Source organism: Lactuca sativa, chromosome 5, assembly GCF_002870075.4.
Source record: "Lactuca sativa cultivar Salinas chromosome 5, Lsat_Salinas_v11, whole genome shotgun sequence".
Lineage (NCBI taxonomy): Eukaryota > Viridiplantae > Streptophyta > Magnoliopsida > Asterales > Asteraceae > Lactuca > Lactuca sativa.
Genome location: NC_056627.2, coordinates 327,027,294 through 327,051,391, shown reverse-complemented (window position 1 = coordinate 327,051,391; position 24,098 = coordinate 327,027,294). Strand labels below are relative to the sequence as shown.

Below are 24,098 nucleotides of genomic sequence, written 5' to 3'. Positions count from 1 at the left end.
TGGGATGTAGTTAGGGTCTAGACACAAATATATGTGTTGAGACGAGACATAATTTGCGAATTCAAAATGGGTTATTCTATGTGATGTTGGTAGGAAAAGTTTTGATATAGCATAATAACAATCTAGTTTACTTGAGGACTAACAAAAGATAAGTGTGAGGTATTTTGATATGACCTTATTTAACTATATATTTTAGGCCATTATCTTAATATATTTGATTATAATGTTATATTTTTAGATATATGATACTTAATATGCTTGAAAATGTTCAATTATTGTTAAAATGGGAGTTGGGCTGCAAAAGGAGGAAAACCTAGCTGAAAAAGACACAAAAAGGATGTTGTTGGCAGCTTAACCCCTCATCAATATTATGGCCATATGTCATGACTCACAACTCCAATTAAGGGCATTCAAAATGATCTGAAAAATAGAAAAAATCTCGGACGAGTTTTGTGTTTGGGATAAAATATGAAATCCAACCACCACGACGTGGTAAATAGAAACTTCGCGATCATTGAGCTGACTTGGAGAATATAGGATATCCATGAAGACCTTGACGTAGTGCCTCTTAACCACTTCTTGGTGGCCATAATTTAACAAGTATATATTCCGGACGTTAGGTCATTTCCAGGAGGTGGAGGCCTTAGGTTGTGATTATTCACGAGGAAAAACCCTCCAAGGGTCAATTTTGAAGCTAGACATTCAATTGGAGCATGAATTTAAAGATTCAAGTGCTATTGTATCAAGATTTCACTTCGAATTTACTTGATGATCACGTCACATTCTTTTGGTGATGTTTTTCTACTTTAGTTTACTGAATATGGTGTAAAAACCTGTACTTTCACTAGATATTTATGGACCATTGTTGATGTGCTTTGATTTCGTTAGTAAGATTAATTGAATTTGGTTTTAACTCGTATTCAATTAATTACTTTACCTTTCATGTTAAAGTTTTGACTTTTATTGTTTATTGTTGATTATTATTAGGATTAGCTGATCATTCTATCTTGATGTACTTGATCATATAAATATATGATCATTAGGTTGGTTAGATAATATTAATCGGTTACTCTTATTGTGTTAGAGAGCATTAGATATCCATGCTATGCTTAGATTGATTGTCATGATCGTTGAAGAGAAACCACTAGATCATATCGTTCATACTTCATATATATTTAGTAGATTATATGGTCACTAATTGCATGATCATTGTGATACTTGTTACTACTAGGAAATCTGATCGAGGTAACTAGTCATATTACAATTCGGTATTTAATTCATTAATTTATTGCACTTCTAATAAATCATACATAAAAACTTGGGGGATTCATATTCTAGTGGAAGTACTTCTTATTTATTGTTTCTAGTTAGTTCTTTAGATTCGTTGATTAATGAAGTGTTAAAATTAGTTTAATTTAGTTTACACAAAAACCACATTTTACTTTACTAACATTAATGTAATTAACATTTGAATTATTTGATCTAAACCATCATGTTCCTTGTATTCGACACCCTTTCTTAACACAAATGTATTACTTTACGACTAGGTACACTACTTATTTGTGTTTAAGACTAGTTAAGATTAGATACAAGTTTATAAATAAAAAAAACCAGTGCAAATAAAACACATCAATTATACTATTAAATTGTCGAAAAAAAATTGTCATCTTATTTTAAAATGACAAGACATTTTAGATTTATAAGAAACTCTCATTATTTTTTTAATTTATAATAATAAATTAGTTAGTTAGTTTATGTTTGGCGTGCTAACTAAGATACTAGTTTATTGTTGAAAAACTAGTTATTAGCTGAAAACAAGTTGTTAGCTTATAAGCTAGTTGATAAAAAGTAACTTTTGGAAAAAGCTAGTTAATAAACTTGCTGGAAGATATATAAAATGACATAAAGATGTGTGTGTGTGTGTGTGTATATATATATATATATATATATATATATATATATATATATATATATATATATATATATATATATATATAACATGCCTCGTAGCCACGTAAGAACGATCGAAGTAGTCGGACACTCTCATAACCCGACAACCCTATTATGGTTACATCATGCATCAGATCGGCCTGTTGTCCAATGTCCAGCCTAGAATATATGTGGGAAAGTCATCAAACGACAAATGGCCACCTGCTAACCTCAGTGAAGGTGCATGCATCTCTAACATGGCTATATAGATGAAAGTGGGTCTAAACTTGGACGAGATGGACCTAGACTCGGAAAACTCGGAACCGGTTAACGGGATTTTGTTGGACCGGAAACCAGACCGATATATAGGAACCAATTCTGGTTATGTTTTTGGTATGGTACCGAGTAAAGAGAGTCTAGAACCGGAAAACTCGGAACCATCAAAGTGGGTAGGGTGAAATCGGGTAATGTAACATCTGAATTTTAAGTATAATTAATTATCATTTATCTATGAGTTTTGATTGCCTATGACATGGGATTTATATCCTCATGACATGGCATGGTGTTCGTGAAGGAAATTTGGTGCCTCACGACATGACACCTTGTATGTCACGTCATGGCCACCTTCTGAGGGCAAAACCCTAATTTTGTGGGCTTTGGGCATATTTAAAGGAAGTGATGGCTAGGGTTTCTTGCACCCTCAGCCTCCATCACCTCCAAACAACCCTTTGGCCAAACCCTAACACTCTTGAAGCTTTTGAGCTCATTCATGCAAGCCTTTTGTGGTTTTGAAGGAATAAGAATAACATTTGTTGCTTAGGGTGTGTTTGGTTGGGTAGAATGGAATGAGAAAGGAATACAATGAACTAAGTAATGGAATAGACGAGGTAATGAAATGATTCATTACCATTCTGTTTTCATGTTTGTTTACTTTGATGGAATGGAATGTGTCATTCATCCATGTTGTTTGGTATGTACAAAATATAGAAAGAATGGAATAAAAATATTTTAAAATGACAAAAATACCCCTCCGACACAAAGATAATAGAATTCAACAAACTCTACATTATCTAGTAAAAAATTATAGTTTCTAGAACTAATAACAAAAACTATTGCATAAATATTAATGCTTTATAGAAATGTAAAATTTTATTTATAATAAAAAACTCTGTTATAAAAACATGTCAAGGTCAAACCAACATTAACAAAAAAAATAATCATAGTGTTTATAACCTTAAAAAATGCAATATCATAAAAAAAGACTATATAAATAATGCCAAGCGCTTGAAGGTACTTGTTGCATTATCAATCTTTGAACCGATTATATATGCCGAATCTTTAAAGTTGTTCATCAAAGGATCCTAACTATTTCTTCTTTTTCTCTTTCGTTGTGCACTTGACTCTTCTTTAGAAGGAGCACACGTACGACTATTCATTGGAGCACCAACATCTATATCCTCTAATCTGTCTCCAGTTCCTTGCCTGAGATCGCCAGGCTCCTATTGTTCGTTATTTATATCAGATATAACATCCGCTGCTGTTTGAGCATCTCTTCCATTAGCACGATCCTTTCTAAATACTAGACATAGGTCCCAGTAATGAGGAAATTTTTTTCCTCTCCATTTTGCAGCATTCTTATGTACCTATTAAAGAAATCCAAAAATAAATAAATAATAAATTATGCTAAAATTACTTAGAAATAATATTGGATCATTCAGTTAAAAACATCACATGTGTGTATGCTTTCCAAACGGATTGAGGAGCTTCAAGCATTTTATTTTCATAATCCTATCCAAAACCACTTGTGTTTTTCCAAGACATCATATCATGCACATCAGACAAATTACTCTTCAAATTTTTAATGCGTGATTCGATATGTGGCTTTGCTTTTATTCTCGAGTTAGGAAGTAAGACTGCAAGTGAGGTTTCCACCGTACCAAAAAAACCCAGGCTTAAAACCATTGTACGATTTAAAGTGAGAACCCGAATTAAGTATATCAACCATAGCTTCAACAAGTTTCTCATCTTCCATCTCATTCCACTTCCTTTTATTTTTTCGTGGACCCCTATCTCCATGATGTTGTGACTCCATACATTGCCAAGCAACAACAATGATATATAAATAACTACAAAAAAATTATTAAATATATAAAAAGTCACTATAAAACACGACATAAATGAAAACCTAATGTTAGGAAGTAAAGCGGATAACTAGAAAAACTATAAGCACACACGACACATTATTAACATGGTTTGGTCAAGGTGACCTACGTCCACGGTTAGGAGGGGAGTATTATTTGATTTTATAGCTCTCAAACAAAGGTTACAAGTATAATTACACAGAGATTCGCCTATCAATTTAGAATTCAAGAGACAAAATAACCTAGCATGTATCCCTATTTATGCTTGTGGGATCAGACCTAAAACCTTAATGGGCCAAGCCCGTTGGCCCATAGGCCCATGAATGGAGGAAATCAATCATATCCCACCATACAACATCTTCTGGAACATTCTTGAGCATCATAGAGGACTTCATATGATACTTGGCTCATCAAGGACCAAGATGGTCCAACTTGCACCATGATGGCGCAACAAGTGTATGGATGGCACAACAGGTTCACGTGTGGCACAAGAACATCAAGATTGGAGCAACAACACCACCTTGGGGCAACAGGAACATATATGGCACAACAAGGCCATGCATGGCACAAGAGTATGCTACATGGCTTAATAGGAGTACCCCATGGCGCAAGAAGGAATGCCCTTGGCGCAACAACATCCTTCTTGGCCCATCCCTTTAATATATAGTGCAACAAGGTTCCCTTGTTGCTCCATATCACTCGCAAGTGCTCCAAACCTCTTCTCGGTGCTCCCAAACCCCTTTTGTACAATCCGTTCCTTTGGCACTTGATCCGTTCCTTTTTTTATATGATGCATTTCTTTCTCAGATGATATGTTCCTTTGTCACATGCTCCTTGAACCCTAAGTGCTCCATCGAGTTGTCCCAAATGCTCCATGAGCATGATCTAAATGCTCGAGTTATATTTAACAATCTCCACCTTGACTTGAGCATCCTCTAATCTCCACCTCAAACAAGAACTTCCTCTCCCTTCCTACCGTTCGTTCCCGAAGGGACCTACTTCCTGCGAACATCAACCAAGTCCAAGCAAAGCTTGAACTTATCTATGGGCAACGACTTTGTCAACATATCAGTTCGGTTGACCTTGGTATCAATCTTCAGTATGGAAATTATAGAATATCCCAAATGAAATTCATCCTGGCATCAATATGCTTCGTCTTCTCATGATACACAAGGTTCTTTATAAGAATCAAAGCATTTTGATTGTCACAAAACAAGACATGCTTCTCCACCTTTAGACCAAGATTCTGAATAAGCCCTTGAAACCATATCTCCTCCTTTATTCCTTCCGTCATGGACATGTACTCGGATTCAATTGTAGACAAAGGAATGGTATCTTGTAATGTTGACTTCCAACTAATGGCACATCTGAATAAAGTGAATATGTAGCACATCCATGAAATGCGCTTCAACAAGTTACCCCCATAATAAGATTCAACATATCCCACTAAGGCACTCTTTGTATTTGCTCCATACACCAAGAAAACATCTGTCATTCCCTTTAAGTATCGCAAGATCCACTTTACAGCTTCCTAATGAGTCTTCCCTAGATTAATCATAAAACTACTAACCACACTAACTGCATGAGCCAAATCAGGTCTGGTACAGACCATAGCATACATGAGACTTCCAACAACACTTGAGTATGGAACATACTTTCTTCATTAGTAGTAGGTATAGTGCTTGCACCAAGTTTAAAGTGAGTCGCCAAAGGATTTCCAACTAGCTCAGACTGATCATAGTTGAAGGATTGGAGAACTTTCTCAATGTAATTTTGTTGAGAAATACATAACCTCCATGATCTTCTGTCCCTTCAAGTCTCCATCCCCAATATCTTCTTTATTGCTCCCAAATCCTTCATCTCAAATTCATTCTTCAGGGTTGCCTTCAATTCATTTATTCCAGCCATGTTTTTGGCTGCGATGAGCATATATCAACATATAGCAACATATATATGTGGGAATATGGTGACAATTCCTTTGAGTAAACACAATTGTCAAACTAGTTCCAAGTGTAGTCATTCGAGATCATGAATGAATCAAATCGCTTTTACCATTGTCTTGGGGACTCACTACTAGAAAACAACCCTTTAATGACGCGCAAACAATGACACTTGCTGATAGAGGATACACATTTGTGCGTGCCCTAAAAAATAATGTCAATTTTGCAAAATTTGAAGGATAGAGGATACACATTTGTGCGTGCCCTAAAATTAGTGTCAGAAAAGAAAAAAAAAGGAAATGCAGAGGGCGCCTTTCATAATATGTGTGTCGTCTAAATGTGTCGTTTTATAACATTTTAATAAAACACGTGTTTTTATGGCTGGATTTTACCCTCCTATTGAATCCCAAAAATTAACCCCCCACCTCTTCCAATTATCAAGAAAAAGTCCTAGGACTTCATCTTCATAGCAACATCGCACCACCACCCAACCTCCGATCTCGCACCGCCAAGTGTCTCCGATCACATTCTCCAACCATTCTTTCATGTCACTCTACACCGATAACAAAACCCCCATCACTATTTTAAACCACCCGTGATACGCATCCTCACCCTCTCCTCTAGATCTTCATTCTCTGTAAAAACCCTTCTACCATCGAAGATCGAATTGCACTCCCAAAAATTACATAATGAAATCCCAAAAGAATTATAAAAAATCCTGATACTAAGAAAAACCCCACATAACCGGTGGTATTTTCCCTAAAATTCATGGATTCTCTCAAGCGATTTTAGCGATTTTCGTTTCCCCTCTATTTTTTTTGGCATCGATCACTTCTTAGGCGGTCTTTGGCTTTCATTTTTATTGTATCTAGTTTCCCTTGTTCTCCTCCACCTCTGTTTCCATCTTTCATCTTCAATTTCTTCTCATCAATGATTCAGACGATTCATATGATTCCAGGTGATGGAGGAGGAAGAAGAGCTATCGTTCAAGTTCTAGGATTAGAAGAAGGAAATCAATATCAGTATGTGAGATCGAGTAAGATGAATCCACTAATAAAAAGAATACCCCACCAAAAAAACTCATAAACCCTCGTTATCAGCTACATAAGCCAGAAATCCCTCGTCTAGGGTTTTATTTATCAACGCTCCCACCAAAGGTACTCTCGTGTCTTTTTAACCTGAGTACATGTATATGTTGCTTGACAAATTTATTGGATTTTCTACTTTGGTTAACCTAAAAATTAACAATACTTCAAGAATTATGGAGATATGGTTTCTACTGTTTGTTCCTCGACTTGAAGTTCTATAGATACCGAGGAGTTATTTCAGCCATTATGGGGAATGTACGAATTTTGTGATGCAGATCCTACTGATGCAAATAAAGTCACTTGGAGGGTAATCATATGCATTCAAGCATTCAAAAGGTACTTTCACTTTCACTTTCACATCTAGTGTTTAGGCCTTTTCCATTCCCTTCCATGATTTTTTCTATTAAGTCGATTCTTATTTAAGTAACAAAAGGAACAACTCATTTTGTTATGTTGAAAAGAATCAACACCTTAGTTGTGAGAGCTTTTGAAGCTAGTTTGATGGATGATAGGGTTGCTTGCATATTGACTATCAACAGGTACCTACTTTGGTTCTTGACTGTGAGCCAACCATTGACTTTAACAAGGATATCAAAGCTAAACGGCAGTATGATTTCTTCCATTTCACATGCTTTTTTCTTTGTTTCTTATGGGATTTGACTCTTGTTTGCATGAGGCGTTTGCAAGTAATAATATTACATTAACTCTAGTTTTTTATGTTCCTTAAAGGGTCCCAAATAAATCTCTTTGAGAAACCATAAAAGCAAATGTCCTCAATTAATGGTTGAATGCAAGAAATTGTCATGTATTTTATTGTAGTATCCTACCACAAGGGAAAAACTTCCCTGAGTCACTCAAGCCATTGGATTTTAGATGAGCCATGTCTCTCATGCCTAGATTTGGATCTGGCTCAGGGTAGCCGTGTTGTTTGTTGCTCAAATCTATATTTACTTGTAAAAAGAAACTCTTAACCTTGTGCTTAAGCCTTTATTGTAGGATGAAACAGATTTAGGACGGATGATTGTAGTTTATTCAATTTTTGTGGGATTCTCCTCAGCAAATGCCTGCCATGAATTTTGTTCAGGGACCATTGTTTCATCGATCATCCCTACCTTCAATCAGGGAACTCAAACCTTATCTTACATGTCGACAAATGTGAAATTTTCAGTGGGAATTTGTTATTGGCAAACAACATTCATGCTCATGAACTCGATTTCCAAGGTTATAACATCGGCATATTTTGCACCAATTGACCCTGCATTTCTAGATGCACTTCCCGAAGAGTGACATGCTAAGGTTCTTTCAGGCCGACAGGGACTGGTGGCGCCACAGCCACCTGCAACCAGCGAACCACAAAATGATGGAGACATAGACCCTGAGTTCCTTGCAGCACTTCCTCCAGACATCCAGGCAGATGTTTTGGCACAACAACAAGCACAAGGGGTTCACCGAGCCCAAGAATTGGAAGGTCAACCCGTGGAGATGGATACTGTATCAATAATAGCCACATTCCCTTCAAAACTAAGGGAAGAGGTATGTTTTCTCTTCCTGTAATTTTAGTTTGTTGTTATCATCTATTTGATCTTTTGGTGTGTTCATATGTTCAGGTTCTTTTAACTTCATATGATGCGGTTCTTGCTAATCTGACACCTGCTCTTGTTGCAGAGGAAAATATGTTGCGAGAGAGATTTACACATCGTTACAATCGGACACTTTTTGGTATGTTCCCAAGAAGTAGGAGGGGTGAGTCTTCTAAAATAGGGGAAGGAGATGGATCTAGCATGGATAGAAGTGGTGGGATCATTACCCGTAGGTCAAGTGGAAGTAAGCCTGTTGAAACTGATGGAGCTCCTCTAGTTAACCAAGAAGATCTTAAACAGGTCACAGTTTGTTACACCCGTATTCATACATGCTAAAAATTCTCTTTAAAGATTTTGTTGTTCAGTTTTGTCACAACCACTATATAAACCTCAACTCCAAAGACTGCTTTTGAATTTGTGTGCTGATGGTGACACCCGTTCGTCTATGGTAAAGATACTGATGGACCTATTGTTGCTTGATATAAGAAAGCCTCGAAATAAATTGAATGCTTCTAAGCCATCATATAGACTTTATGCATGCCAAAGTCATGTCATGTATTCTCGTCATCCATTAAGAGCCTGTTTTTTTGTCCCCTTGAAGTCAAAAAGTAACAATGCTTCTGTGTGTATTTTGACTCTTATGCATTGCATATGTTGTAGGTTCTCATCATCAAAAGATTGGAATAATATTAACTGGCATAGCTCTCATGTTTAGGAACAAAGGAACAATGGAAAATTCTAGTTCCCTTATAGGTTCCAGAAATACTAAAATCATGTTTTATGTATGTAGGGTTGTTGTTGTGTGCCAAACACCATGGTCCAGTTCCTTGTGATCATTTTGCTGGTTTTGCTATAATTTTCAAGATCATTTTCTCTTCTAGTTAAGATTATTGGCAATCCATCCTTTGTTGTTAATAAGAATCTTTGTCTTGTTCTCTTGCTGATAGGTCTAAAAAAGCTCCAATATGAATAGGCCTTCTTCATTCTGGTTTGTTTCCAGCTTGGTCTCTTCTGTCAGTCCCTTTGTGTAATCTTGCTTTAGTAAAAAAATTATGAAGAGAATACCCTCGGTAAAGCTTTTGTGAAGTGAAAATTACAAACCCTATTTCAGCTTTAAGTATGTGTTATTTTGTGATAGAAGTCTTGTAGATTAGAGTTATGGCATTTCATTGATTTGTTTTATTTTTCCATGGAACAAATATTTGTATGACATTAAATTTTATGTAATGCATTATATTTTTTGTAACTGATATTTTAATTTGAAAATTAGTAATTAAATCTATAAATAATATTTTTTTAAACATTTAAAATTACGATACGCAAAAAGGCGTGCCATCTTCATTTATGACATGGCCTTTCTTGACAGGGGCTTTAATGATACGCAATGCGAGTCATAAGGTAACGACACGCAAATGTGTGTCATCTTCCTTTTTGATAGGGCCTTCCTTGATACGCATTACGTGTTGTAAATGAGCATCGTAAATGCGCGTCGTCTATAGACAACGCGCAAAAGCGTGTCATCTCTCATTATGACAGGGCCTTCCTTGACACACATTTGCGCGTCGTCTGAGCATTTTACGACACGCGTTGCGCGTCGTAAAAGGTTGTTTTTCTAGTAGTGACTATTTCAATCTATACAAGGATTTCTTCAGCAAACATACATGATCCTTCTTAGAATCAAGGAACCCTTCTAGCTGGGACATATAAATTTTTTCCTCTAATTTCCCATGAAGAAATGTAGTTTTCACATCTAGTTGTTCAAGCTCCAGAACAAATGCACTCACCATGGCCAAAAGAACCCGAATTGTCTTATGCTTCATGACAGGTGAGAATACCTCGTGATAATCAATTCCTTTTTGCATAAAGTTTGCATTTTTATGGACAAGGGACCTTAATGGAGCAAAGATCGAAGATCCATGGCTTCTGGAGTAGACCATAAACTCGTCTTTAGCTCATAAACTAAAAAATGCATGAGTAACACCCTAAGTTGGATCTAGCACATATAATCTTCAAGATGGGATCTTTTTATCTCAAATGGCTTGCTAAGGTGAATATGAATCTGGATCTATAAGCACAAGCTACTCCCAAGCAACCTCCATGTGCTCATTTTTTCTTCTTCACCACAAAACACCAAGAAACACACTTTTAAGCTCAAAACCCACCAAAAGCACTTAGGGATTCATTTTTAGGGTAAAGAATGATGGAGGTTGATCAATAAAAAAAGGTGGTATAAGTTGCTTAAATAGGATGCCAACCCTAAAAATTAGGGTTTGCCACTACACGACATACACCATGCGTACGTTATGTACTCCCCACGTACATGGGTGAATCACACGTCCAAAAAAGAGTCAGTGCGCTAAGCGTAGTCATAGAGTACGCCCCACGTACTAGCTAGAGACCAGAAAGATATAGACTTTGAATTAAGTGGATAAAAGGAAATATACCAAATTACAAATGCTACAAATGAATTGCATATCGGGAGTACAAGGAGCAAGTACATTCGTTGTTATTTCGCCTTTTTGATTTCTGTATCTAGGTTTGTCTGCCTCTGGTACATGTATACTTACATGTGTCCTATCTATTGCTCCTAAACATCCCTATAACCACAATTAAATGTGTTTGAGAATTAGAATACCAACCAAGAATAATCTATATATACTTGAGTCTAGTGAATCGCATACCTTGAGCCATTTCCAACTTTTATCGGTTGAGGTTTCTAATATAGGCTCGGGTTTCTTAAGCAATTATTTTCCAATTGAATAACAATATTGATTACATTATTGAAATTTTTACTAATTGTCTCTCCTGATCTATGAAATTGAAACTTCGCCACACTGTTTTTCACATTGTAGGCCAAAATATACATAAATATCGCTACTTGTTCGTCGATTTGGAGATATCTAGAGCCCTTTAACTTTCCATCAATATCAACCATACGAAACAACTTAACAATTGTTGCCTTATTCATGCTTAATTGTGGTATACAAGTCTCATCACTTTCGTACACTAATATTTTCATATACTCTTTTCTCTATGGGTATAACATCTTGTAGCGAGGTCTAGTTGGACACATAAATATATGTATGGTAAAAATAGTACTCACTAGTTGAAAATACTAATTTACTAAACTGATTATCTCAATCTGCAATGTACTAAATGCATCCAGTTTCTTTGCTCTTTTCCTACTATTCATTTTAAGGCGAGCCATAACTGCAATAGTAGTAAATTCTTTTAACGTAATGAAATATTGAAAGCACATAAATTTATTAATGTGGAATATGTAAATGAATTATACTAAAACAATCACATGTTTCATACTTATCAGGATGGTATGATGTCATTTATTTTGCTAAAGAAATCAAACAAAATGTAGATGTGACATGGGAGTTATTTGTTAATCAAGTGTACAAACAAAAAATTTGTTGTAGAGGGGCTAGGAAAGAAAGGGAACTAAAACTTATTGGGTTTTTTTACAGGTTGCCATTAATATATTTGCTACTCCTTTATCTAATTCAAGTTAATCAAAATCCTAGTTGCTGTTAGGAATTGGTGCCCAAATTGATGCCAAGACTTTGTTGTTGTCAAGACTTGGTGTATAAATTGTTGTTAAACGATTTCAAATGAACATAAAAGTGACTGCAAACGCATTATCACACTAAGTCATGAGCAATTTTAAAAGGACTAATTAAAGGATTTAAAAATTGGATGTTCATTTTAACATTCGTCACTGCTCAAATTTTGACTCCCCTGATCAAAATCCAAACTTGCAATCCCATCATTGTTTAATGTTTGTATGCATGTTCATGTCAAACATATAACAACACTTTTGATATGTAAAAACATATAATATTAGCTTCAAAAAGATAGATGGTTATATTTTCTTGATCAAACATAAATTGGAAAATTTTAAAAAATTCAAAGAGTTTAAGAACGAAGTAAAGAGCTAATTAGGAAAAAAGATAATGATGCTACCATCTAATAGTGGTGGTGAGTATCTTAGTATCGAGTTTAATGACTATCTAAAGGAATATGGAATTGTTTCACATTTGACACCTCATATGACACCACAACTAAATGTTGTAGATGAGAGGTGTAATCGAACCATACTTGATATGGCTCGTCCCATGATGATTCGAGCTTCACTTCTAATATCCATCTGGGGCTATACCATAGAAACAACCGTCCACATCCTCAATCTGTGACAACCCTATATTTTTCCAAAAAGCTATGTAACACTCAAAAGTCAAATACAATGAAAACTATTCGGAATCAACGAAATTAACCGCAAAAATAAAGTCTTCAAATATCTAAATTGGGATACATCAAATGTTAGATATCGTGCCATGGTTTCCAAAAACATAAAGAACATTCGAAACCGAGTTATATTGAAGAAACTATAACCACTCAAATATTTACGACACACCCGATAAAACACTATTTAACGTAAAAACTAAATTACAATAAAATGCATTTTAGCCTTAAGTATCTAAACAAAAGTTGTAGAGTTCGTTAAACTGTAAACGTACATAAAAAGATCGCCCAAATTGGACCTCGTATAAAGAAGTTACAAATTTTCTAAGTTTCGTAACAGTAGTAGAAGGCTAAAAACTCGAATTGAAGATCGAGTGTTATTTAGCTAACGCAACCTAAACGAAAGTTGAAGGTCTCCACAAAAGGAGTAAAATGACAAAAAGACAAACGAAAACCAACGTCGGATAAAGAAACTATGAATTTTTAACGGACTTTAGCAGTCCCGGCTTATTAAAAACATTTCATTAAAAATAAAGTCAAAACTAGCCAATGGAGTCTAAATGAAAGTTGTAGATCATAATCTCACCTACACGTGGATATAAAGAACACGAAAAACGGAGCCCGTACGCGAAAGTTATGAAATTTAGAAGACGGAAGCCAGGATTACGCCCAGCGTAATGTAGGAGTACGCCCAGCGTACTCAGGTGCAGGGTCGAGTCCCATCGGCTGCAGCTCTACGCCTAGCTAGACTCGAGTCGTAAGCCATGACGCAAAGTTACGCCCAGTATAACCGAAGTACGCCCAGTGTAACGCGTACGCCCAGCGTACTCCGATGGTACGCCCAGCATACTCGTCCTTCCAGCCCTATAAATAGAAGGCATAAGCTTCAGATTTTTGGCACACATTCTCAAACCCACACTCACTCTCACACATTTATAAGCACCAGAAGCTGTCCCGACACCCTTGATTTCCGCACCCGATCCCTCGACGAAGGTTCTACGCTACTGAGATCCCCGAGAAGCTCGAAGATGCAGCTTTCCGCGGTTGAAGTTCTGCTCGACTCTAGTCCCACTCTCTTCAAACCAAACAAGTGAGTTCATACCCCTACTTTTCAAGTCTTTTCATGTTTTAGGGGGGAAATACAAGTACAATACAAGTAAACGTATCATTTTATAAACATAAATGAAACATCTATCTTATTATTTATCGATACCAACATCTTACTTTACGTATAAAGTTTAGTATATCATCAAGTTATTTCACCAAATGGAACATACCTTCTGAAAAACTATAATGGGTATAGTTAGCAAGTTATTCATACATTCTTACGTATACATCTTGAAAAACGAAATACTTTCAACCAAAATGAAGTAAAGTCTTTCTTATCGTAAATCTATTTATACTAAGTGATGTGAGATATTCAAACTTCAACGTACTCTTATGTATGCATTTCAAGTCCTGTATTATATACCATAATCTCTTGGAGTGAGAGCGTGATACTTGTGTATAGATCTATACGGGATTGACAACCCCGCACCTAAACTGTTAGCTACAGTTAGTCCGGCAGGTCTGGAGTGACAAATGTCATAACACTACAACACCTGAAGAATGTTGTTACAGGCAGTCTGTGTCAATAGTATGGTTATAAGACTCACATGAAAGTATAAAAACAAGTTTGATTTACGAGATTCATATATGCATTCAGTATTTACTTTATTTTGAACACAAAGTTTATCTTTATCATTCAAGTACGAAAAATACTAACGCACTCCAAATTTGGGAACTTTTCAAACTATATATAGAAAATATTGGATTTTCTAAAAACCACGTTCACCGATTTTCTACCAAAAGGACACACTTTTCAATACAAAACACTTATGAACTCACCAACTTAATTGTTGACACTTTTTCGAAACCACTTGTATTTCTCAGGGAATTAGTAATACAAGTAACTACCAGCTTTTGAAGAAGGAACACTAAGGACGTTTATTATTAAACATTTTACATCATCATATTGTAATATTCTTTTGGAAATATGTATGACGCAACAATATATGTTTTTATTATATATATGATGGTTGTGTTACTTTCTTTACAATATTCAATTGTTATGGTACTACGTGAAGTCATCCACCTCCGAATGTTTCCGCCATTCTGGTTTGGGGGTGTGACACAATCTTGTTCCAACTAAAAGGTTGTCAAAATGCCTCATTAAATGTGGATAGGGAAACCTCCTTTTCTCTCACATATATCAAGGTATGGGGTTGTGAGGTTCTCGTTAGGCGAGAAGCCTCGGACAAACTTGAACGTAGAGCCGAGAAGTTTTTTTCATTGGTTATCCCTAGAAGTCATTTGGATACTTGTTCTATAGAACTAGTGAGAGCGTGGTGTTTGTATCTAGAAGGGGAGTCTTTCGTGAGAGAAAGCTCGTTTCCAAAGAGGGCAGTGGGAGTACGATTGATGTTGAAGAAATTCAAGAGTCATCTGATGAAGCAACTTTTGAAGACTCTAGCTCTCAAACTGAGACTGAAACATTTGAGTCCATTGACAATTCGTTGCCCTTTCGTCTGTCCAGTAGGGTTAACAGGCCACCCTCATTGTATGGTGTCCATATAATTGTAGAAGGTGACACATTTATCAGTGATGAAACAGTAGTAAATTTAGATGAGCCTGCTAACTACAAGGAAGCGATGCCAGACCATGAGGCTGTTAAGTGAAAAGAGGTGATGGAAAGTGAGATCCAATCCATGTATGATAACTAAGTATGGATCTTGGTTGATCAAGCACATGGTCGAAAGACAGTGGGTTGTAAATGGACATTCAAGAAGAATAATGACATGGATGGTAATGTATAGACTTATAAATCTAGGCAAGTTGCAAAGGGTTTTACTCAAACCTAAGGAATTGATTATGATGAGACCTTTTTACTAGTTGCTAAGATTAAGTCAATTAGGGTAATGCTTGCCATAGTTGCTCATTATGACTATGAAGCATGGAAAATAGATGTCAAAAGTAATTTCATTAATATGAACCTAGATGAAGATGTATACATGGCTCAACCAGAAGTTTTTGTACATTCCAAATTCCATAATAAAGTGTGGCAGCTTGAGAAGTGCATCTATAGACTGAAAGAAGCATCTCGTAGCTGGAATCTTTGGTTTCATGAAAAGGTCAAAGAGTTGGATTTTCTAGAAGTGAAGATCAGTCTTGCGTATATGTCAAAGCTCGTGGGAGCATAGTACCTTTCTAGTATTGTATGTGGATCAGATACTCCTAATAGGAAACAATGTTGCAACCTTGCAAGAAGTAAAGTCTTGGCTTGGGAAATGTTTCGCTATGAAGGATCTAGGAGAGGCTACATATATTCTTGGAAAAGAATTTATAGGGATAGGAAGAAACGTTTACCAGGACTTAGTCAAAGTACATACTTAGATAAGATATTGAAAAGGTTCAATATGGAAAATTCCAAGAAAGGGGATTTACCCATGCATCATACTGTTAAATTGAGCAAGGCTAGCTAATGCCCCAATATTGATAAGGAAATAGATACTATGAGTCGAATCCTATATGCTTCCACTAGAGGATCGATCATGTATGATATGACATGTAATCGACCTGATGTGGCTTATGCCTTGAGTATGGTTAGCAGATATGAGGGAAATACTGGTTTAGCTCATTGGACTGCAGTGAAGAACATTCTTAAGTATTTGCAAAAATCAAAGGATATGATCTTATTATTTTTTTTTTTGTGGAAAATATGAACTTAAGGTGAATGGGTATAGTGATGCCATTTTCGAAACAGATCGGGATAATAGTTATTCTAAATGTGCTTGCATTTTCTTATTGAATAGTGGAGTAGTAACTTGGAGTTGTTCCATCAATCGAAGAATCAATGGATATTTTCTACGACAACGAGGGTGCAGTAACTTTGACAAAAGAACCTAACGATCATGGAAGATCTAGGCACATCGAGAGAAAATATCACTACATTATACATAGGGTTGAAGAAGGTGCACTCATGGTAAATCGTATATCATCAGAAGAGAATCCTGTTAATCCTCTCATAGAGTGTCTAAGTAAGGTTAAGCACTTTGACCATGCTAGGAACATTGGACTAAGAGTTGATATTAGCTTTTAGATTTTAGTAGTTGATTAATTTGGAACATTGTAACAATGATAAATTGTAATTGAATGGTGACTAATTAAATAGAGATTTATTTATATAAATGTGTATGAAACCATTTGTCAATTAATTTATCCTTGTTTTGCATTTTCATGTTTTACTTCCTTAATATTGAGTTATTCGAAACACCATAGTCGTTCGTTCGTTGGGAGTAATTATTGATTTAAGACTGTCATGAATCGCTTATATTGTTCATAGAGACTAGACATAACATTGGGGTTACTCTAAAGTTCATGAGTACATAGAAATAGAGATTTTAAGTATTGGTTAGACCCACGCTTAGAGATTACTTCATGAATTCTATCACGAGTAATTTTAAGAAGATAATATCCTCTATTCTTAAAACAAAGATATATACAAATTTATTGTACATTGGATTACTCCAATGCATTTTGTAAGTGGGTGTTATAAAGTGTAATTCCATGTATGACTCGATAAATAAAATTGTATGATTATATAGTCAAATTTTATTCGTTGATTTTTCCTTAATAGGAAAAGATATATCTTTGGGCTCCTAGGTGTTTTGATGTTGACATTATAGTGCTCGGACCAACCGAGACTAAATTGATGTGTTCAATTAGTAGTTCAATGACGTCATCAGAAAACGAGATTATCGGGAAACAGAATCTTGGACAATGAGATTTATTCTAATCCATGTCTCATGTTTATACGATATCGAAAGAATGAAGGAATAGTTAATCACTTATCTTAGGACCAACAAAGTGTGGTAGTGTCTTTGAAAACACTTTTTACTGGTTATTTCGAGTTGTACTTGCAATTATAGTTAGCGACTTATTCGAGTGGGAGACTATTGGATTAAAGTGTCTAAGGTCCTAACTAAATTGGTATAATGTTGATAAATAAAAGTAAATTACTTTTTGCGTTGCCCTCATAACCAAAAAATTGCTTTGATTGATTATCGGAGAGAGATAAATAATTTATGAATATAACATATGATTAATATATTACTAATAAATAGCTATTATTAATTTAGAATTAATTAGAATTAATTTGGAATTAGTTATGGGTTAATTAGAATTAATTAAATGTTGAAGGACTAAAGTTGTAATTGTTCAAAAGTTGAACAGAGGAGAGGTTCAAGAACCTTCCTCCTATGGACGGTTTTGGATACCCTAAAGGTTTTATGGAATCCTCCACTTAGATAATCAATGAACTAGATATGTGCCTTATTTGATATAATATTATTTTATGTTAAAATCAGGGTTTCTAGATGTCTCCTAATCAACTATAAATAGGGCCTTATGAATGAGAATTTTCGGTCACTATTCTCCATAGAAGATCTAAAAATTCATCCTCTCTCCCCTCTCTCCTAATCTTTCTAGGGTTCTTGTATTGTAGGTGTGAACCAATAGAGGATCGCACACAATTGGAGCGTGTTTTCAAAGAGACTTGTAGGTTGATCTTGGTGGAATCAAAGATTTGTTTACAGTAACTAATCAGAGGTATGTTGCTTCAATAATGTTATGACAAAGATAAAAGTAGGTTGCATGTAACCTTAAGAGTATAAGGATTTTTGTGACACCCCTGAACCAAGGATGGCGGAAACGTCCAGGGATGGAGGACTTCATGTGTAGTATCATAACAACAATGGTAATAGTGATAAAAGTAAACACAACCAACATATATATAATTGAAAAAGTTACATCATTGTATGTATTACATGTTTCAAATTCAATTACAATATGTTGACAAAATAAGATAAGTTTGACGCCTCAACGTCCCATCCTCAAAAGTATTTGGTTACCTGTTTAGCGATTTCCTGAGAATACAAGCAGTTTGAAAAAAATGTCAACACAATGGTTGGTGAGTTCATAAGAGATTTTATTGGAGAATTAGACCGTTTTCCTTGTAAAAATGATATGATATGTATTCAGAAAATCCGATATTTTCTTTATAAAGTTTATGTAATGTAGTCACTTAACCGATGACCAAAATGTATAAGTAACCTTTCTTATTAAAGGGAAATGAAATGTGCTTAAATTGACATAAACGCACTTGAATTAAATGATGTTCCCGAAACTTCTATTGTTTGTTAATACTTGAGGTATATGTAGTCCTAAGTCTTAGGACCGAGAAAATAACAAGTATCGTCTATACTTAAAGCTATAAATGTGGTTTCAAATGATGTGTAGTCATAAATACCAAAAACCGAATGTAGACAGTAATATCGGTACTTATTGAGATAAAAGTGATTTTTTTTTTAAAAACCGACATAAAAACCCATTAAAGTTTTATAAAAATCCCGTAAACTTTATGTATTGTTATATCCTTATGTGAGCCGCTATAATCATACTTAAGACTAAATGAACCTGCCACGACGTTTCTCAGGCGTCGAAGAACTGAAATGACAATTATCACCCGTAGACCTGCAGGTCCAACTGTAGCTAGCAGCAAGGTGTGGGATGTCAAGCCCAATATAGATCTATATACAACTATCACGTTCTCCCTCCAGGAGACTCTGATTATAACGTACAGGATTTTATATTCCGCACTCGGACGTACGGAAAGAGAATGTCTCACAATTTAGGTTAACAAGTTTACAAGTTGTATGCGGGAGTGTAAAACCTTTCTGTATGAATGTACCCTTCTCGTACGTGTGTGTTATGTGATGTATTGAAAACTATACCTATTATAGTTTTATCCAAAACGTTTGTAATATATAAGAACTCTTTTATGAAAAGGTGTTAGGATTATAAAATCCATTAAACTATGCGTATTATAGTTTATATGTATATATACGTGTTCTAAATGAATGAATAATCTTATCATGAATGACTTATTTTCAGTTTAAGATGATAAAATTTACAACATATCACATTCAATACTTAGAACTTGACCTTATACACTTTGCTCAACACAATACAAAATGTAGTAAAAATTACAAGCTGTTAACAAATTTTCAGCCTTTCTACACTGTTTTTGAAAATTCATAGGAAAATCATACAAAGTTGAAAACTAAATCCGTAAATTTTGGGAGTTCCCAAAATGTGTCTAGTTTACCCATAATTTTTATCATGATTTTTAATGACCTGCAACTTAGGTGAAAAAGTCCATAATCACAGACTGGTTCGGATTGGTGTTTGAAATGATAGGCAGTTTTGTAAAAATCACCATAAATTGTAGAAAAATCGTATGGAGATGTGCAAGTAGTCATTTTAAAGCTAAGAAGTGGAACTACATGCACCTAAAACAGTTTTGAAAACTAAAATGTTTAAGATGTCCAAAACAATCCGTGAATGGAGTCCAACTTTTCTGATGAAAGCTGTTAGAAGAATTTAGATATGTTCTTGGTGTTTTGGCTTGTATTCCCCCCCCCCCCCCCCCCCCCTAAAAACTTGAGAAAACATGAAAATATAGGGGTATGAACTCACCTTGTGTGTTTTCAGTAGATATGTGTTGGAGAAGAGAAGTGTTCAACCCAAGAACACTAGAAGAATCGCTTGAAGATTCGAAGCTCTAACACAAATATAATGGAGTTTGTGTAAGATATCCATGATTTGAGTGGAAATAATTGAGATAATCATAAAGGAAATGGATTATGCTTACCAAAGGTGGAGGAAACTCTCAAGATCAGCCCTTAAATCTCGGATTTCTAGAGAGAGAGAGTGAGAGAGAAAGGAGTTTGATCTTCTTGTGAAATGAGAACAAATGAGAGAAAATGAGGAGAGAGGATGAATATCCGGCTCTCAAAGCATGGAGATGGCTTGTGAGGGAGGTAAAAAGTACAAGGTATGGTGGGGAGGAGTGTGGGTTGTCATGGAGTGGGTGTGGGGGTTGCTTGCGTCATAACTAAGGTAAGGTCAACACTCTTCTTTTTGTACTTTACCAACCCCTTTTTAAATAAGATTTTATCCTTAAAATGTGATTAAATCATTAATTTAGGGGTCTTATAATTAAAAATAAAGTTTTGGGTGAAAATCCCATGTTAAAATAATTAAAAATGGGTTTAAAACGCAAAAATACGCAAAAACGGGCGAAAAATGTAATTTCCAGCGAGTTTCTTCGGACCTAGGCCGAAGCTCGGTCCCTAGGCCGAAGTCCGGTCAGGCAGAGCTTGGTTCGGACGCAGGTGGCTGGTCTCGGAAGCAAAGGCGCGAGCCAGAAGAAGGGGCGAGGCGAGGGTTTGGTCCGAGGCTCGGTCCGAAGGGAGGCAGTCCGACGCGAAGGCAAGGTTCGGTCCGAGGTCATGCTAGAACCGAAGGTACTGTTGTGAACAGTAATGAACAGTACTTTCGGTTCGGATTTTCCCTTCTATGCTGGTTCGGTTCGGACCTTCCTTCAGTGCTGGGTTCGGTTCGGATGAACAGTACTTTCGGTTCAGCTCATGAACAGTACTTTCGGTTCGGACCCTCATGAATAGTGCTTTCGGTTCGGTTCATGAATAGTACTTTCGGTTCGGAGGGTTCGTTTCCTTAAGTCCGTTTTTCGCGTAGACTTCCGTTCTTGGGCTATTTTCGCCAAATTCGAGGGTCGGGATGCCCCAAGTGATTATAGAAAGTTGGGAGAGATTTCGAGAGAGATTTGAGAGAGATTCCTCGTTCTCAGAGAGATTTGGGAGAGATTTGACGTACTTGGAGAGATTTCGCATACGAAGAGATACGTGAGAGAGATTTCACATACTTAGAGAGATTTGGGAGAGATTTGACATACTTGGAGAGATTTGGGGGAGATTTGACATACTTGGAGAGATTTCGCATACAAAGAGATATGTGGGAGAGATTTCACATACTTAGAGAGATTTGGGAGAGATTTGACATACTTGGAGAGATTTGGGAGAGACTTGACATACTTGGAGAGATTTCACATACAAAGAGATATGTGGGAGAGATTCCACATACTTAGAGAGATTTGGGAGAGATTTGACATACTTGGAGAGATTTCACATACAAAGAGATATGTGAGAGAGATTTCACATACTTAGAGAGATTTGGGAGAGATTTGACATACTTGGAGAGATTTGGGAGAGATTTGACATACTTGGAGAGATTTCACATACAAAGAGATATGTGGGAGAGATTTCACATACTAAGAGCTAGAGTGAAAACGATTAAGAGTGTTTTCGTGTGTGATGAATGAGAGTGTTCGGCTTCGCAATGCAAGGTCCTTAGACCCCATTGTGCCATGTTTTAGGATCTTACACACTCCCTATGAGTATGCAACATTGTTTTATTGTTTTTGTTCATTGTTTAGCACTAATGTTAAGGAAAATTTAGACACATGAACTTTCCAAGTGGTGTTTTCTCATTAAAATAGTGAGTTATACAGTAATTACATAATATAAACCCTATCATACAAGGTTTTAATCGAGTTGACCGGTTTGACTCGTTGACCTTGACCGGCTTAGACTTGACCCGATTTTGACTATTGTCACATCATCCCCCCGTTAGAGGGAATTTCGTCCCGAAATTTACGCTTTGACCAGGGCTTTAAGGGTTTAGGAAAAGGTGCGGGTACTTTTGTTTCATTTGGTCTTCGCGCTCCCAGGTGAACTCAGGTCCTCGTTTAGCGTTCCATCGAACCTTCACGATGGGAATACGACTTTGTTTCGTCCTTTTGACCTCCTGATCCATAATCTCTACTGGCTCCTCCACAAAGTGGAGATTTTCGTCAACTTCGATCTCATCGAGAGGTATTACAAGTGTCTCGTCGGACAGACATTTCTTCAGGTTCGATACGTGAAAGGTGGGATGTACCTTATCGAGTTCTTGAGGTAATCGAAGTTTGTACGCCACAGGACCAATCCTGGCGAGGATTTCGAACGGTCCAATGTACCTCGGGTTTAGTTTCCCACGTTTGCCGAAGCGTATCATTCCTTTCCAAGGGGAAACCTTTAGTAACACACGATCGCCAACCTGGAATTCCAAAGGTTTGTGTCGCTTATCCGCGTAGCTCTTCTGTCGATCTCGGGAGGCCTTCAGCCTCTCTCGAATTTGAACAATCTTTTCTGTGGTCTCCCTTATGATTTCAGGACCAGTGAGGGTGCTATTCGGGATTTGCTCCCTAGCTAACTGAGTATCCCCCACTTCAGCCCAACATAGGGGTGATCTGCACTTGCGACCGTAAAGAGCTTCGAATGGAGCGACTTTAATGCTGGTGTGATAGCTGTTATTGTAGGAGAATTCAATCAGCGGCAAATGGGTATCCCACGCTTTACCAAAGTCTATCACACATGCTCTCAACATGTCTTCTAAGGTCTGTATAGTGCGCTCGCTCTGCCCGTCGGTTTGTGGGTGGTAGGCCGTACTCATGTCTAGCCTAGTACCCAAGGATTTCTGCAGGGACTGCCAAAATCTCGAAGTGAACCTACTATCTCGGTCTGAGATGATAGATATTGGTACACCATGCAGTCGCACAATCTCCTTGAGGTATATTCTGGTTAATTTCTCCATCTCGTCGGTTTCCTTTATTGGTAGGAAGTGCGCAGACTTGGTCAATCTGTCTACAATCACCCATATAGTGTCAAACCCGCTCGCAGTCTTAGGCAGCTTGATTATGAAGTCCATGGTTATCTGTTCCCACTTCCATTCCGGTATATCAGGCTGTTGTAGTAGTCCTGAGGGTTTCTGGTATTCCACCTTGACCTTGGCGCAAGTCAGGCACTTGCCCACATATGTAGCAATCTCGGCTTTCATATTCGGCCACCAGTATAACTTCTTGAGGTCTAGATACATCTTATCTGACCCTGGATGAATGGAGTATCGAGTCTTGTGTGCTTCATTCATGACCACGTCTCGGATCCCACCGAACTTCGGTGTCCAGATCCGGTTACTGAGATAACGGGTTCCGTCGTCCTTGACTTCTAAGTTCTTATCCATTCCCCTTAATGCCTCACCTGCCACATTCTCTAGTTTCAAGGCTTCTAATTGAGCTTCCCGAATTTGTGTGGCCAGGTGGGAATGGATGGTCATGGTTAAGGATTTTACTCGGCGGCCCGAATATTCCTTCCTGCTTAGGGCATCAGCCAC

General features: G+C 36.7%; 1 pseudogene; it reads right to left on the bottom strand.

Annotated features, from left to right (window-relative positions):
* Window positions 1–3,191: 3,191 nt before the first annotated feature.
* On the bottom strand, window positions 3,192–4,021 carry LOC111904102 (uncharacterized protein At2g29880-like; annotated as a pseudogene).
* Window positions 4,022–24,098: the final 20,077 nt, after the last annotated feature.